The sequence below is a fragment of the Coregonus clupeaformis genome, chromosome 17, assembly GCF_020615455.1.
Source record: "Coregonus clupeaformis isolate EN_2021a chromosome 17, ASM2061545v1, whole genome shotgun sequence".
NCBI classification, from domain to species: Eukaryota; Metazoa; Chordata; class Actinopteri; order Salmoniformes; family Salmonidae; genus Coregonus; species Coregonus clupeaformis.
The window spans coordinates 45,509,536-45,522,544 of record NC_059208.1 but is presented as its reverse complement, the minus strand read 5'-3'; the positions used below and the strand labels follow the sequence as shown (position 1 = coordinate 45,522,544).

The window sequence follows — 13,009 nt, the reverse complement described above, 5'->3', positions numbered from 1 at the left end:
CCCCCACTGTATATATATATATATATATATATATATATATATATATATATATATATATATATATATATATATATATATTTTCGAAGAAAAAAAAACATATGGGGGATTGGAAGTGATGCAGACAATTACATTGATGGAAGTTACAATCTATCTGCAATATTAAAGCTGATCTATACCCTGGCCTCAGGACCAGTGGAAGCAAAATAGCCCCATAACATCAAAGATCCACCATCATATTTTACTGTAGGTATGAACTACTTTTCTGCATATGCTTCTATTTTTCAACACCAAGCTCTATTTTTATGTCATCTGACCATAGCACCGCCTGGAGTTTGATAAACGGCATTGGCTCTAGGATTGGAACAGGTGCTTCGGTCAGATGACATGAAAATAGAGCTCTTTAACTGTATCTGATCATGTGTATTGATAGAGTATATACTGTACCCTTTAATGATCTGGGAAGGGTTGGCTGTTATGAGGTCTGTCTTCACTCCCACGTCACGACTCTTGTTGATAGGAGCCAGGTTAAACCTAACAACAACAACAACAATAACAATCACACAACATTACAAACAACTAAGATCACACAACATTCACACAAGATTAGAAACAACAATCTAGACAACAACATTCACAGAATATTAAATCGACATTCACACAACATTACATCAACATTCACACAACTTTACATCAATATTCACGCAACATTCACATGACAACTGAATACCCCTACCTACATGTACATATTCCCTCAACTAACCTGTACCCTCGCACATTGACTCGGTACCGGTACCCCCTGTATATAGCCTCATTATTGTTATTTTACTGTGTTACTTTTTTTTCCATTTTTTATTATATATTTTTAGCAAATATTTTGTTACTTAATTAAATAAAATAAAACTCTGCATTGTTGGTTAAGGGCTTGTAAGTAAGCATTTCACGGTAAGGTCCTACACCTGTTGTATTCGCGCATGTGACAAATTACATTTGATTTGATTTGATTTGAATAAGAGCGCCATATACAAACTAGTGATGGACTCAGAAAGAGGTGCCGGTTTCGATAGGATAAAACAACATTCTAACAACATATTTTTTACCTTTATTTAACTAGGCAAGTCAGTTAAGAACAAATTCTTATTTTCAATGACAGCCTACACCGGCCAAACCCGGACGAAGCTGGGCCAATTGTGCGCCGCCCTATGGAACTCCCAATCACGGGCGGTTGTGATACAGCCTGGAATCTAACCAGGGGGTCTGTAGTGACGCCTCAAGCACTGAGATGCGCCACTCGGGAGCACATACACAGAATGTCTACACAATGTTCAAACAACATTATAAACAACAACATTCATACATCACGTCAACGTTAAACCCTACACAACAGCACTACATTGCTATAGATTACTACCTATAACAAATTGATTGATTGATTGCTTGCTTGATTGATAGATGTTGTTGCTGATACCTGATGACATAATCAGCATTGTCAATTTCCGCTCCACAGCTGCTGTTCTGCAGGATTCCTCCACTTCCCACCACGGCACAACGACTCAATGAACCTTTACTCCAGGGCACGGTCTACAGACACACACACACGTTTTGTTCTTCTATCCTCATGGGGACATAAAATTGATTTCTGTTAAAAATCCTATTTTCCCTGACCACTAACCCTAACCCTTACTATAACCATAACCCTATTCTTAACCCCTAACCCAAACCCTAAATCTAACTCATAACCACCAACCCCTTACCCTAACCCTAAGTCTAACCCTAAACCTAACCCCTAAGCTTAAAATAGCCTTTGTCCTGATGGGGACGTGGGAAATGTCCCCACGGGCGACAATTGTCCTGGTTTGACTATCCTTGTAGGGACTTTTGGGAATTTTAGCTCCCCACAAGGATAGAAGAACTAACCCACACAAACCTGAGGCAGCATCTCCCATAGTGCTTGGTCCACCTTTCTCTTCCTCCACCTCTCTCCATCATAAGCCAGAATCTGGTTCTGATTGGTGTTCTGTCTGGTCACCATCAGCCTGTCAGAAGCATTACAGCATGACCACAACTCTGTCCTGGGGGGGAAGGACAGGAAGTTTGTTGGAGACGATCGCAAGACTGAGCAAGGTGTGTGTGTGTGTGTGTGTGTATATCAGTGGAGGCTGGTGGGAGGAGCTATAGGAGGACGGGCTCATTGTAATGGCTGGAATGGAATATTTGGAATGGGTTCAAATGTGGTTTCCATGTATTTGATACAGTTCCATTCATTCCACTACAGCCATTACAATGAGCCCGTCCTCCTATAGCTCCTCCCACCAGCCTCCACTGGTGTGTATCTCACCTGTGTAGTTCTCTGTGTGTGAGGTTGAGTCTCCAAGGACAGTCCATCAGCTCTCTCACCTCCTGAGAGAACAGGGCAATGTCTACTCTGACACACACATACAGACACACACACACACACACACCAGCCAGGTCACTCCAGATCCAATGCAATATTCAACGTTCGTCCAGGTCCCCACGACGTCGGGAGATGCCTTCAATACTGGCCACTAGGGGCAACGGTGAGCATTATTACTATCAAGTAGTCTTGCGTCGTTGGCTCCAAGAATCGTGGGTTCATTCCCAGTGCTAGGCATTCGTTTGTATTTAATTTGTTATTTTTTTTACCCTATCCCAAACCTTAACCCTTACCTTAACTATTCAGAATTAATACCTAAACATAACCTTCGAGTTGTTTCTGTTTGAACCCTCTCCCAAACCTTAACCCTTACCTTAACTATTCGGAATTAATACCTAAACATAACCTTCGAATTGTTTCTGTTTTAACCCTCTCCCAAACCTTAACCCTTACCTTAACTATTTGGAATTAATACCTAAACATAACCTTCGAGTTGTTTCTGTTTTAACCCTCTCCCAAACCTTAACCCTTAAAACCCTTTCCTGCAGTTAAATGACCAAATCGCCCTCTACTGGCCTCATCGATTAAATGTTATTAATATTTTTCATAATTTCATAATTAATCAACATTATTTATTTTAAACAGCCGAAAATCCGGTGCTTCTATGTGAAATGGTTTTGTTATATTTCAGTCTTCTGTGATGTATATAAAGTGTAATATTGGGATGTAAACTCAAAATTGAATACATTTCAACTCTATATTTGGGCCCATACCATGTGTGTGAGGTGTATACTTTTGTTTCAAAGTAGATTTGTTTAAGACTACCAAGAAACACTCTGTGACCCTGATTTAGCCCACCCTAGTAAAAGGTTACTTAACCAATCAGAATTCATTCCTAAAATTAACCGTCAAATTATGACGTTTAGACAAATGTGGACAAACGTAGAATACTGAATTCAGACCATGTCAAACCGTGAAATCTTGTTGCACACACACACTCATAATGTAAATAAACATATAGATGGAGAACTTGTTGGATCAGGATGGATTGTCTGGTTGATCTGATCAGACTTTCAGACTTTCCAGTAAAGAATATCTTACATAGAATCTTTCTCTCTCGGACCCCAGGAAGATTAGCTTGCATCATGGTGTCAGCTAATGGGGATCCCAAAAAAAAATCTAATTCAAAACTCCACCTACTTTTTCATAGTAGTCATGGTCACCAGTTTCTCTCGCAGTCTCCTGCACTGCAACATCTTCTGGACAGAGTCCAGGAACCCATCTCTGCAACACACAAACACACGCATGCACACAAAAACACACACATTTATCATTTAGCCTAATCAGAGAAGTGACCTATCATAGAAAGGCTTTATGACTAGATAAGGTTGTAAACTAGTCTATAAGGTTTAGTATGAAAAGACAATTATGCAGTACTCGGAAATCCGGCTCCGGTTAGAGATTGAGGTGGACAAGACTCCAATGAACATTCAACCATTTATTTTAACTGCAAAAACCAGAACAGCACAGATGGCAAAACACAGATGAGAACATAGAATGTATGGTTATGTTTTTTCATCAAGAACACATACTGGAAGAGTCCTCTGATGGTGGCCAAACCAAATAATGGTAGACAGCCCTCAGCCCTAAGCCCTCAGCCTTTGAATTACGTTTTACATCGTCACATCCGAGTGTACCTTAAATGTCCCTTGCCCAAGAGAGGGAGAGGGATGATCAGAGAGGCAACGTCCTTGGTGGAAATCTTGAAGTTGAGCTTAAAAACAACCAACCTAAAGCTATTAATGTACCTAGAAAGCTAACATAGCTAGCTAGCACTCCTGTCAGGTAGTTAGCTACCCATAGCTGGCAAGCTAGTTTTATAGTTTGGTCATTTATTCCAATACATTTCAGAATTCCCAAAAATATGTTTATGAAGCTAGCTAGCTCCTCACTACAAGACTAAGCCAATTTGCCAACGCTAAAATCAATGTCATCTACAGTAGCAGTCAAATGTTCGGACACACCTACTCATTCAAGGGTTTTTCTTTATTTTGAAAATGTTTTACATTGTAGAATGATAGTGAAGACATCAAAACTATGAAATAACACATATGGAACCATGTAGTAACCCAAAAAGTGTTAAACAAATCAAAATATATTTTATATTTGAGATTCTTCAAATAGCCACTGTTTGCCTAGATGACAGCTTTGCACACACTTGGCATTCTCTCAACCAGCTTCACCTGGAATGCTTTTCCAACAGTCTTGAAGGAGTTCCCACATATGCTGAGCACTTGTTGGCTGCATTTCCTTCACTCTGCCACCCGACTCATCCCAAACCATCTCAATTGGGTTGAGGTCAGGGGATTGTGGAGGCCAGGTCATCTGATGCAGCACTCCATCACTCTCCTTCTTGGTAAAATAGCCCTTACACAGCCTGGAGATGTGTTGGGTCATTGTCCTGTTGAAAAACAAATGATAGTCCCACTAAGCCCAAACCAGATGGGATGGTGTATCGCTGCAGAATGCTGTGGTAGCCATGCTGGTTAAGTGTGCCTTGAATTCTAAATAAATCACAGACAGTGTCACCAGCAAAGCACCCCCACACCATAACACATCCTCCTCCATGCTTTACAGTGGGAACTACACATGCGAAGATCATCCGTTCACCCACACCGCGTCTCACAAACACACCGCGGTTTGAACCAAAAATCTATAATTTGGACAAATTTCCACCGGTCTAATGTCCATTGCTCGTGTTTCTTGGCCCAAGCAGGTCTCTTCTTATTATTGGTGTCCTTTAGTAGTGGTTTCTTTGCAGCAATTCGACCATGAAGGCCTGATTGTTGAGATGTGTCTGTGACTTGAACTCTATGAAGCATTTATTTGAGCTGTAATTTCTGAGGCTGGTAACTCTAATGAACTTATCCTCTGCAGCAGAGGTAACTCTGGGTCTTCCATTCCTGTGGCGGTCCTCATGAGAGCCAGTTTCATCATAGCGCTTGATGTTTTTCAAAGTTCTTTACATTTTCCGTATTGACTGACCTTCATGTCTTAAAGTAATGTGTCACGATTCTCTAAAGCAGAACCCAGAAGCAGACCAGGACAAGGTGAGTAGAACGAAGGTGAGTATTTATTTACAAGCAGAATAATCCAGGAGACGGAGCGGGCAGCGGAGGTGAGTTGGTGGGAGTGAATAGGCAGATCCGATGATGTCACAGAAGCCACCGACGACCAGGCAGGGGTGGGGTGAATGTTCCGGGAGAATGATGTTCATGGCTAACGATCCGGCAGGGAATGGATGTCAGGTCAGAGCTTATGAAGTGGAGAGGTGATGATCAGGACCAGTTGTGCAGATAGCTGATGAGATGCAGGTGCGGGTAATAGAGAGATCCCCGCCTAGCTTCGTCGCCTGGCAACCAGACAGGGTGTGTTCAGGAACCTCAGAAAACAGACTTCAGAACAGAAAACAGGCAACACAGGCAGAAACAGGCTCAGGAAGCGGGATTCATGACATAATGATGGACTGTCGTTTCTCTTTGCTTATTTGAGCTGTTCTTGCCATAATATGGACTTCGTCTTTTACCAAATAGGGTAATATATGTGAAGAATCTCACATATAAAATGTACTTTGATTTGTTTAACACTTTTTTGGTTACTACAATGTAGAAAATAGTAAAAATAAAGAAAAACCCTTGAATGAGTAGGTTTGTCCAAACTTTTGACTGGTACTGTAATTCAAGGATTATGTTTAAAATGTCCATTAAAGTGTGGTTAATCTGTGTACATTTTACAGTTATTAAATGGACCTTCCTGGGGTGTTGAAATGAACGCCCAGGTCTTCTGGGTCTGCTTTATCAGGTATTGAACAGATGGCGCTAAAGAGGAAATTGCAATGAACTTGTAAATACATAATCATTATAGTCATTAGTATCCTGGGACCTGAACTGGACATCCACATCCATTAACAGTAAAGGACAGAAGGATACACTAGAACCTTCTTGTGGATTTGGTAGGACAAAAACACCATGGCGAGCTCATCATGCTTGTGACATTATGCTAGCTAGCTATCCCCAGTTACAGTGCCTTCAGGAAGTATTCAGACCCTTTGATGCACATATTGTTAGGTTACAGCCTTATTCTAAAATGTATTAAATTGTTATTCTGTCTCTCACTGTTCAAATAAACCTACTATTAAAATTATAGACTGATCATTTCTTTGTCAGTGGGCAAACGTACAAAATCAGCAGGGGATCAAATACTTTTTTCCCTCACTGTAGACAGGTGTGTGCCTTTCCAAATCATGTCCAATCAATTGAATTGACCATATGTGGACTCCAATTAAGTTGTAGAAACATCTCAAGGATGATCAATGGAAACAGGATGCACCTGAGCTCAATTTCGAGTCTCATCGCAAAGGGTCTGAATACTTATGTAAATAAGGTATTTCTGTTTTTAGTTTTTAATAAATGTGCAAAAAAATTTAAAAACCTGTTTTCGCTTTGTCATTATGGGGTATTGTGTGTAGATTGCTGAGGAAATTGTTTTATTTAATCCATTTTAGAATAAGGCTGTAACGTAACAAAATGTGGAAAAAGTGAAGGGGTCTGAATACTTTCCGAAGGCACTGTAGATCATTTGTGTTCACTTGTCGCATCTGTGCTTGGTTGCGTTTTCCCTGTGTTTGTGTCACCGATGCACTTGGGACCTGGCTGCGCGCTGCTCATTCTAAAAATATAACTTTTGGTAGGCTAATCAAAACAGTGGCATCATGTGCAGCAGTTGTGGTCATGTCTAGCAATGTACAGGTCCTTGTATGAACAGCAACCATTCACAACATGGGCAACAGACTCCATTACTTTTGACTAATGTAAAATACAAAATGTGTCATTGTTTGCAGGGTACCACACACACACACACAGAAATTGTTTGACAAACCAACTTCCCCTACTGGAATAAATAAAGTACAAACACACACACACACACACACACATATACACACACACACACACACAAACACAGAGTAATATGAATTTCCAGGTGAACATAAAGCCCACTGGGCAAAAACTGGTTGAATCAACGTTGTTTCCACTTCATTTCAACAATAATGCAATGTGATGACATTTAATCAATGTGGGAAACAGATTTGCAAAAAGTCATCAACATCAGGGAATTTCCTTTCTATTTTTTATTTTATTTTTTTATTTCACATTGAATTCACGTTAATTGACAACTCATCCAAATTTAAATCAAAACTAGATGTTGAACTGACGTCTCTGCCCAGTGGAAGGAGAGCAGTCATTGGTAAATCTATCTGGTTTATTGCAAGTTGAAACAGGGAGCCACCACCAGCACAGAAGCAGAAATAAAATGTAACTGGCCTCTTGGAGACAGGCCCTTCATATCCTAATTAGACAGCACCAGCCCGGTAGGCTTGTGTGAAAGCCAAATAAAAAGATAGTGACTTTGTCAGCTGCTACAGAATCACACAGTGTTCACAGAATGTTATCGATACAATTTAACAGTGAATAATAATTGTGTCCTCGGTCCTTTTACCTCCAATCTGGCGTCAAGCATTATCAACAGATATGAGAATAATCCATAACATTCAGCTTCAAGTCTAGTGACCATGAACCCGCACCTTGAGTGTCACAAACAGAACACTGGAAATTATGTGTATTACAGAAACTCCAAATATGCTAAACATTGTGTTGATCACTTTAAACTACACTGAACAAAAATATAAACGCAACATGTAAAGTTTTGGTCCCATGTTTCATGAGCTGAAATAAAAGATCCCAGAAATTTTCCATACGCACAAATAATTTATTTCTCTCCAATTTTGTGCACAAATGTTTACATTCCTGTTAGTGAGCATTTCTCCTTTGCCAAGATAATCCATCCACCTGACAGGTGTGGCATATCAAGAAGCTGATTAAACAGCATGATCATTACACAGGTGCACCTTGCACTGGGGACAATAAAAGGCCACTCTAAAATGTGCAGTTTTATCACTCAACACAATGCCATGGATGTCAAGTTGAGGGAACATGCAATTGGCATGCTGACTGCAGGAATGTCAACCAGAGCTGTTGCCAGATAATTGAATGTTAATTTCTCTACCATAGAATTTGGCAGTACGTCCAACCCGCCTCACAACCCCGCAAACCACGTGTATGGCGTTGTGAGGGCGAGCGGTTTGCTGATGTCAACGTTGTGAACAGAGTGCACCACGGTGGCGGTGGGGTTATGGTATAGGCAGGCATAAGCTACAGACAATGAACACAATTACATTTTATCGATGGCAATTTGAATGCACAGGACGCCAGGACAGCGGAGTCACTCACCACCTTCCGGAGACATTTGAAACCCCACCTCTTTAAGGAATACCTGGGATAGGATAAAGTAATCCTTCTACCCCCCCCCCCAAAAAAAAAAGTGTAAAGTGGTTTTCCCACTGGCTATAGGGTGAATGCACTAATTTGTAAGTCGCTCTGGATAAGAGCGTCTGCTAAATGACGTAAATGTGCCCTTGAGCAAGGCACTTAACCCTAATTGCTCCTGTAAGTCGCTCTGGATAAGAGCGTCTGCTAAATGACTAAAATGTAAATGTAAATGTATGAGATCCTGAAGCCCATTGTCGTGCCATTCATCCGCCGCCATCACCTCATGTTTCAGCATGATAAGGTATGGCCCCATGTCGCAAGGATTTGTACACAATTCCTGGACGCTGAAAATGTCCCAGTTCTTCCGTGGCCTGCATACTCACCAGACATATCACCCATTGAGCATGTTTGTAGAGGAGTGGGACAACCTTCCACAGGCCACAATCAACAGCCTGATCAACTCTTTTCAAAGGAGATGTGTTGCGCTGCATGAGGCAAATGGTGGTCTCACCAGATACTGACTGGCTTTCTGATCCAAGCCTCTACCTTTTTTGGGGGGTATCTGTGAACAACAGATGCATATCTGTATTCCCAGTCATGTGAAATCCATAGATTAGGGCCTAATGAATTTGTTTCAATTGACTGATTTCCTTATATGAACTGTAACTCAGTAAAATCTTTGAAATTGTTGCATGTTGCGCTTTTATTTATGTTCAGTATAAATCACTCTTAAATTTCCTCATTACACACACACGCACACATACACAGCATTACAAACGTACCTTTGGTGTTGGTAGTAGTCTATGAGTGTAATAGACAGGAGAGTTCCGGAGCAGAGGAGAATGAATAGAATCAGGTAACGCATTGTTACAACAGGTCACAGACTGTATGACAGAATGACAACTACACTCTCCATCAGGAAGGAATAGAGGGAGGGAGAAGCAGCCTGGTCTCATAGACTATACGTAACATAGTAGATGTAATTCCGTGACACTTAAATTACTATAATATGTTACGTTTGGTATGGTTCCATAAGACAGAAGCTTACTTAAGTCAAATACGAAAGTAGGGTGGTTGGTCAGGCTGGATGGGTTGACATATAACGTGAACCTGACTCCAGGTTGGGAGGAGAGGAGGAGTCGGAGGGGAGGGGGGGAGAGGTGTGTGTGTGTATAGAGTACCACAGTATGAGTCATAATACCCATAAAACCTTGTGGTCAAACAGGGAAAAATGGTTCCAATCATTTTTCCACCATTCATTTTTCCTATAGGGGGATTTTAGAAACACAAAAATAAGGGCTGTGTTTTGTGTAGGCTTACCCTGGCATGACGTTGTGATAACTGTATAAATCTCTCTAGGGCAAGGTGTCTTTTATCAATATATTCACCTGTATTTACCCCCCAAAAATGAAATGCTAATAAGCTGCTAATGTGGCTATCATAAAGAACTACAAATGCCATGATGATCTGGACGTGACTGCCAAATTAAGGCAAAGGTAAGAATCTCTGGATTAACTATCTAATGTTAGCTAAATGTAGTAATGAATGAATTATCAAAATGTCTTTAACCCCCTAGAGTAATTTAACGCACCGGTGCGTCAATCTAAGTAGCGTAATAAAAAAGATCCCCATCAAAATCCGTCAGTTTAACATAGAGATATTTGGGGGTTTTTGCATTGGATGCGTCTCAATCCACTGCATCCACCGATGTCGCACTTCCACATTTGCAGTGAAAGGTGACAGAGATAGAGCAGTGTTTGTCAAACCATGAGACATCCCGAAAATCAGTCTTTTCACGAAAACATCTGTAGTGTCCGGCGTCTTTGACCCCAACAAGTGTCAGGGTACTCGTCTGAAGTTGGTACCGTCCCAATGTGCCAACTTCCGTTTGTAGCGTCCAAACTGTTTGGGCAAAGGTTGAATGGCAGGAACCCGGTTACCGAGATTTACCGGGATTTATCGGCCAAAAGTATGTGCGCACCTGTTCCTCAAACATCTCATTACAAAATCATGGGCATTAATATGGAGTTGGTCCCCCCTTTGCTGCTATAACAGCCTCCACTCTTCTGAGAAGGCTTTCCACTAGATGTTGGAACATTGCTGCGGGGACTTGCTTCCATTCAGCCTCAAGAGCATTAGTGAGGTCAGGCACTGATGTTGGCCAATTAGGCCTGGCTCGCAGTCTGTGTTCCAATTCATCCTAAAGGTGTTCGATAGGGTTGAGGTCAGGGCTCTGTGCAGGCCAGTCAAGTTCTTCCACACCGATCTCAACAAACAATTTCTGTATGGACCATCACTTTGTGCACGGGGGCATTGTCATGCTGAAACAGGAAAGGGCCTTCCTCAAACTGTTGCCACAAAGTTGGAAGTACAGAATCATCTATAATGTCATTGTATGCTGTAGAGTTAAGATTTCCCTTCACTGGAACTAACCATGAAAAACAGCCCCAGACCCAGTGGTGGAAAAAGTACTCAATTGTCATACTTGAGTAAAAGTAAAGATACCTTAATTGAAAATGACTCAAGTAAAAGTGAAAGTCACCCAGTAAAATACTACTTGAGTAAAAGTCTAAAAGTATTTGTTTTTAAATATACTTAAGTATCAAAAGTAAATGGAACTGCTAAAATATACTTAAGTATCAAAAGTAAAAGTATAAACCATTTAAAATTCCATATATTAAGCAAACCAGCCGGACCAATTTTATTTATTTTTAATTGACGGTTAGCCAGGGGCACACTCAAACACTCAGACATAATTTACAAACAAAGCATTTGTGTTTAGTGAGTCCGCCAGATCAGAGGCAGTAGGGATGACCAGGGATGTTCTCTTGATAAGTGTGTGAATTGGACCATTTTCCTGTCAAAATGTAACGAGTACTTTTCGGTGTCAGGGAAAATGCATGGAGTAAAAAGTACATTAGTACTTTAAAGTATTTTTACTTTAGTACTTTACACCACTGCCCAGACCATTATTCCTCCTCCACCAAACTATACAGTTGGCACTGGGCATTCGGGCAAGTAGCATTCTCCTTGCATCCGCCAAACCCAGATTCGTCCGTCGGACCGCCAGATGGTGAAGCGTGATCTCCCACTCCAAAGAACGCGTTTCCACTGAGTTCAATGACGGCGAGCTTTACACCACTCCAGCCGACGCTTGGAATTGCGCATGGTGATCTTAGGCTTGTGTGCGGCTGCTCGGCCATGGAAACCCATTTCATGAAGCTCCCGACGAACAGTTCTTGTACTGACGTCGCTTCCAGAGGCAGTTTGGAACTCGGTAGTGAGTGTTGCAACCGAGGACAGATGATTTTTACACGGAACGCGCTTCAGCACTCGCCGATCCCATTCTTTGAGCTTGTGTGGCCTACCACTTTTCGGCTGAGCCGTTGTTGCTCCTAGATGTTTCCACTACACAATAACAGCACATGGCTGGTGTGCTCGATTTTATACACCTGTCAAATCAAATCAAATACATTTGTATTTGTCCCATGCACCGAATACAACAGGTGTAGTAGACCTTACCGTGAAATGCTTACTTACAAGCCCTTAATCAACAATGAAATAGAGTTAAGAAAATATTTACGAAATAAACTAAAGTAAAAAATAAAAAGTAACACAATAAGATTACATAACAATAACGAGGCTATATACAGGGGGTACCGGTACCGCGTCAATGTGCAGGAGTACAGGTTAGTCGAGGTAGTAAAAACAAAGGGGGGTCAATGTAAATAGTCCGGGTGGCCATTTGATTAATTGTTCAGCAGTCTTATAGCTTGGGAGTACAAGCTGTTAAGGAACCTTTTGGACCTAGACTATGCGCTCCTGTAACGCTTGCCATGCGGTAGCAGAGAGAACAGTCTATGACTTGGGTAACTGGAGTCTTTGACAGTTTTTTGGGCCTTTCTCTGACACCGCCTAGTATATAGGTCCTGGATGACAGGAAGCTTGGTCCCAGTGACGTATTGGGCCTTACGCACTACCCTCTGTAGCGCCTTACGGTCGGATACCGAGCAGTAGCCATACCAGGCAGTGATACAACCGGTCACGATGCTCTGGTGCAGCTGTATAACCTTTTGAGGATCTGGGGACCCATGCCAAATCTTTTCAGTCTCCTGAGGGGAAAAAGGTGGTGTTGTGCCCTCTTCACGACTGTCTTGGTGTGTTTGGACCATGATAGTTTGTTGGTGATGTGGACACCAAGGAACTTGAAACTCTCTCCACTACAGCCCCA

At 41.5% G+C, this 13,009-nt stretch overlaps 1 pseudogene; it reads right to left on the bottom strand.

Annotated features, from left to right (window-relative positions):
- The window catches only part of LOC121564671, a 29,874-nt pseudogene extending 20,231 nt beyond the window's left edge, over window positions 1–9,643 (bottom strand).
- Window positions 9,644–13,009: the final 3,366 nt, after the last annotated feature.